General features: G+C 38.4%; 1 pseudogene; it reads right to left on the reverse strand.

The window, feature by feature from the left end:
• Nucleotides 1-2,661: 2,661 nt before the first annotated feature.
• Nucleotides 2,662-6,018, reverse strand: part of LOC138002312 (uncharacterized) — a 4,602-nt pseudogene continuing 1,245 nt past the window's right edge.

Here is a 6,018-nt window from a genome sequence, read left to right on the forward strand (position 1 = left end):
TATCGCGCGAAAATTCGCAGCGCATTTTCGGGGAGAGTGAATTATTGTTCGAAAAATCACACCGATTGAAACAATAGGCGTTACGAAATTGCGGCGAAAAATCAGCGAAAAATCGTTTCAAACGAAATTTCCTCGAAAAGCTGCGAAAAGCCAGGAATTTCGTCGGAAATCACTTGCATTACTTTTGCACAGTACTGTACTTTTAGCCTTTTGTACCTCTACCTCTTTGTGGACTTAATCTCAGCTTCTGGAGTGGCCAAGGTCGGTGATTGATTAAGGCTGCTGATAGAGATGACCACCATGAATTACAGTACCGGTAAAGAGCGACATCGCTTGCTGGCCTGGTTGATAATCTGCGGCCGAACCAGCTGAATGAACTGTGGTCGAAAAACATTCAGAAACTTGAGATAAATTTGATTTTTCTTCTTTAAATACCGTTCAAAAGTGGCCATCAAAGAACGTAGGGAGCTGGGTTCATAGTCTTCGTTGCTGTCTTTCTTTCGAACCGTAATGATAAATTCAGCGATGTATGCATTCAGCTCCTTCGGGGCAATTTCTTTTATAAGTCTTGACTCGTTCCTCAGCGTCAGAAATTCCTCAAGTAAAGCAACATTCTGTTGAGTTTTCTTTCTTGTATTTTCGTTCTCTTGGTCTTCGATAAATTGTTCCACTGAATTAATGTCTGCAAACCTTGAAGCCATGATTCTGGGAAAGCAGGGAACGTTGCAAACATTCACTCCCAGTTACTTTGCATGGCCGCCCCAAAAGGCGGGAAAAACCGATGCGAATTTTCTCACTTGTGAAAAAAAATCGTATCAGTCTTCTGATTGGTCATACGATATTCTTCACTAGTGAGAAAAATCGTATGACCAATGGGATTGGTTCTCATCAAAGAGAGACGAATTTTATTCAGTGAGTTTGCACTGAGTAAATTTCAGTACTTATATAATAATACAAAATATAAAATAATAAAAATCAATAATTAGTAATATTTAGATACGTACTCATAGCTAACAAAAATGTGAGCTCTTAAAAAGATGTGTCTTAAGTTTCTTCTTAAAAGTGTCAATAGGGTCACACCTCCTTATTTCTAAAGTAAGACTATTCCATAATCGAGGTGCACAAACAGAGAAGGCACGTGAGCCATACGTCTTGAGATTAAATTTGGGTTCATGCAGGAGCAATTGTGTAGACGATCTTAACATACGCCTTGGAACATAGGTTTCTAATAATTCACTTAAATAACTAGGTGCTAAACCATTAACTACTTTAAACATAAATAATAAAATCTTAAATATTATCCTCTGCTCTACTGGTAACCAATGTAATTCTATCAGTAACGGTGTGATATGATCAAATTTCCGAGAGCGTGCTATAACTCGAGCAGCAGAGTTTAAAACATATTGTAAACGCTGAATAAGAAAGTTAGGCAAACCAAACAAAAGTGCATTACATGAATCAATCCGAGAAGTAACGAATGCATGCATTAAAGTTTTAGCAGTATCGTAACTCAAAAATTTTCTTATCTTAGCAATGTTCCTAATATGATAAAAAGCTACTCTACAGATGTTCTTAATATGTTCACCAAAGTTCATGTGATTATCTAATGTGACGCCAATGTTCATGTAAGATTTAGACGACGAGATAACAAGATCGCCTATATTCATGGAATCGAGAGGAGGGGCAGGCCTATGCTTAGCCTGAAGAATGAGTAGTTCAGTCTTGTCACTGTTGAGTTTAAGGTTATTATGAAGCATCCATCGTTCAATGGCACATACACATGACTCCAGAATAGAACGGGAGTGTCCAATATCACTAGTAATAGATGACTTAAATGACATGTACAACAGGGTGTCGTCAGCGTACATGTGAAAACGTACACCATACTCTCGTAGTATATCACCAAGTGGAGCAGTGTACAACAGGTACAGAAACGGTCCAAGAGTGGAACCTTGAGGGACTCCAAACATCATGTCACGACAGGAAGATCTTGAGTTGATCTTGATTTCAGTGCATGGTTTATATGCATACAAACTGCGTACGCTCCTAAAGATAAGACTCAAACCATGACAAAGCAGTTCCTTTAATTCCAAAACGATCTGATAATATTGACAATAAAACTCGATGGTTCACCGTATCAAACGCTGCAAAAAGATCTAAGAAAAGCAGCATAACACAATTATCATTGTCAATTTCAGTGAGAATATCGTTGTGTAACCTGATTAGGGCCGATTCAGTACTATGGCATGGTTTATAGGCTGACTGAAAGACTTCATGTAGACAGTTGTCATGTAGATGTTCATTTAACTGAAGAGCAACAACTTTTTCCCAGCACTTTGATATAAATGGTAAATTTGATATGGGCCTATAGTTGGAAAGTATTTCGCGATCAGCAGTAGATTTCTTCAATAACGGTATAATCAATGCCATCTTTAAACCATCAGGAAATTGTCCATGCTGTAGAGACAGATTAACAATCCTAGTTATGACTGGAAGCAGAATATCATAGCACTGTCGCAAAACCAAACCTGGAACTGGATCAAGTTGACACGATTTAACAATGATCTACTTTTATTTCCCCCATGGCATGTGCCAAGCTTTGATTTGATGTTATAATCATCCATGAAACGAATATTGCACTGATCACGAAATGCCTACACACTAACACTCATTAAAGCAATCACATTCTTGTAAAAATGTCATTAATTGTTCAATTAGGTCTCTTTTCTTGTCTCTTGTCGTATATGGAATTTCAAAATGGCTCAGGATTTGTTTAAGTATTGGTACGTTAAATTGACTCAATTTGCTTTCCCTCGTGCACTCGCACAAGTTGAGGGCACCGTACCCCCAGCAAGAGTTATGGCTGGTGGTTGGTGGTTTGCTGCGGTGTTCTCTGGTTGTTGTGCCATTATTTTCTACCGCTCGAGTGATATTTCGGGATATGAATGCAGATATCAATCTCTTCCTACTTCTGGGCTGGTTCCTCGACTATATTTATCCAAGGAAAAGATGTTTTTTGGTATTGACGTGGTTCTTTCAACAGGGTCTTCTAGATTTTGCATGCAAACAATGGCATTACCTTCGCTTAAACAAAAGATGTCCAACAATCCGTTGTGCTGTAAATTTATTACATCCAGGTTTAGATATTATCCGAATGATGATGCCTCTTTGAACATTGAGCTTAATCCTGGCCCTCCTGCGCAAAGACAGGACTCCGTTCCATCAGAATCTATTTCTTCATCGAGATTTGAGAATCACATGCAGTTTAACCATCCATATCGTTTCGAATATGCTAATACCACAAACAACGTATTTGTTGCCGCCTTTGTGTTCTACATCAGAGTCTACTTTTTTGTCTACTTAACACTTGATCAGTCAGAAACAAAGCCATGGCCGTGAAAGACTTCGTTGTTGACAATGGTATTGATATACTTGCGATGACTGAGACATGTCTTCGTCCTGGTACTGATGATTCTGTTGAAATCGGTACCTCATGTCGTACAGGATATTTAACAATTATTCCTCGAGCCCGAATGGGCTCTGAGTCAATAGCCCATGAGACCGAAGGCCGAATATTGACTCAGAGGGCGAGAGGAATAATTGTTTTAGTAAAATCCAACTAGTTGGTCAAAAAAATATCGAGACAAAACATCTTTTGCTAGTTAAAGCTAGACTTTAATTGTTGTTTTGGTTTTCAAAGCCGGCGCTTTTCGCTACTAGTGGGCTATAACAAATAGCCTACTAGTAGCTCAACCAATCAGAACGCAGCATTGATAATAGACCACTAGTTGGATTTTACTAAAGAGTGATACACATACCAAGATCTCATTCTGCTGGTGGTGGCGTTTGAATTATATTTAAGAACAGCATTCGTTTAAACACCTCTCTCACAGACCAATATCACTCTTTTGAATTAATGGATTTTCACCTATGCATGGTGCATTGTGTAAGAATTCTGCTTGTCTATCGACCCCCTAGTTTGTCAACATCGTTGTTCTTGGAAGAGTTTTCTAAGCTTTTGGAACATATTACTGCTGATCTGCGACATAAGCGATTGCTAATTGTTGGTGACTTTAATATCCATGTCGACAATTCCAGCGATGCTACTGCTAGACAATTTCTGGACTTGCTGGACTCCCTCGATCTGGTACAGCATGTCAGTGAGAAAACACATGCTAATGGACACACTCTTTATTAGTAATAACTAATGCAATGGATCATTTTTTTAATGACGTTAAAACATCTGACCCTGGCTGTTCATTCAACCCTACACTTGGAAAAGCCTAAATTCGTAAAGAAGGTTGTCTCTTCTCGAAAACTATGTGGTATTGATGTGACTTCTTTTCGAAGTGATATTGAAGGTTCTGTTATACTCCAACATCAGGATGATATCCATGTAGCTGTGAATAATTATGACGAGGTCACTACTGGATAAATGGCGAGCATCGAGACTCCCTGCTGACTGTGAGCAGTATGTGCACCAATGTAGCGTTGTAATCAATCTAATCAAGTCTCGTAAGTCAGAATACTATTCGTCTATTATTAAAGAAAACTCTGGTACTCAAAAAGTTTTGTTCAAAACAACTGTTAATTAGTACCCACTCTCCGAAAACGACCGTATGCTAGCTGATGAATTTGCTACCTTTTTTACTACTAAGATTGATACACTGCATAAAAATCTCCTTGTTAAAAGGAAGGCTGTCATTGACTCGGTTGAATGTGTTAATGATGAGGTACTTTCTATGTCTTCGACTAAATTTTCAACTTTTACTGAGATGAAAATTGATGACATCAGGAAACTGGCTGCAACACTGTTCTCGAAGTCCTGTGTCTTAGATCCATTACCATCTTCTATCATCAAACAATGCACTGACCAATTGCTGCCTACTATTACTAACATTGTCAACCTCTCACTTTGTGATGGCTGCATGCCTACATGTCTGGAATCTGCAGTATTGTCACCTCTGCTCAAGAAACCTGATGCGGACCTTTTACAATTCAAGAACTTTAGACCCATCTCTAACTTGAAGGCGCTATCGAAGATTATTGAGAAAAGTGTTGCTCTCCAATTAAACAACTATCTGATGACCAATAACCTACATGAGGATTTTCAGTCAGCTTATGAAGTCCATCATTCTACTGAAACTGTCATGGTGAATGTGCAAGATGATATTCTGCGTGCAATTGATGGCAATAAAGCCGTTGTACTACTTATGTTAGATTTAGCTGTGGCATTTGTTACTGTGTCTCATGAAACTCTACTGCATAGGCTATCTCAGCGTTATGGTATTACAGGGTCTGTACAAGAAGGGTTCGCATCCTACGTATCATCTCATACACAATTTGTCCAAATTGAATGTTTAAGATGTTCTATACGTGAACTTAATTGCGGTGTACCGCAGGGGTCTGTCCCTTGGGCCTTTGTTATATGTTTTGTACACGTCACCAGTGGCTGATATCATAAAGAGACAATCTTACATATCATCTCTATGCGTCATTTAAATTAGGAAGTGATGATCTTCTCGCCTCAGCAAAATCTAGCATTGAAATATATGTACAGGAAATCAATAATTGGATGATTCTCAATGGCCTTAAGCCAAACAAGGAATCTGTTCGTGTTGGAGGGGAAATTATTCAACCGTCCTCTTCTGTTCGTAATCTTGGAGTGATACTCGATCCCAGTGTTGATATGGAAGACCACATTAAAAAGATATGTCATTTCCATATTTGGATTGTGAATCTAGTGAAGCAATCATTCATGCTTTTGTGACTACCAACCTGGATTATTGTACTGCGATCCTATATGGATTACCTAAGGTTCTTTTAAACCGCTTACAACTAGTTCAAAATAGAGTAGCGCGCATCGTAACATTCACCAAGAAGTATGAACATATAACACCCAGCTTAATAGACTTACATTGGTTGCCTTTCGATTACCATATTATTTATAAAATCTTGTTGTTAGTATATAAGGCTATAAATGGTTTTTCACCAAGTTATATATCCAATTTGCTCAGT

The sequence above is a fragment of the Montipora foliosa genome, chromosome 5 (assembly GCF_036669935.1).
Source record: "Montipora foliosa isolate CH-2021 chromosome 5, ASM3666993v2, whole genome shotgun sequence".
In the NCBI taxonomy this organism is placed as follows: Eukaryota; Metazoa; Cnidaria; class Anthozoa; order Scleractinia; family Acroporidae; genus Montipora; species Montipora foliosa.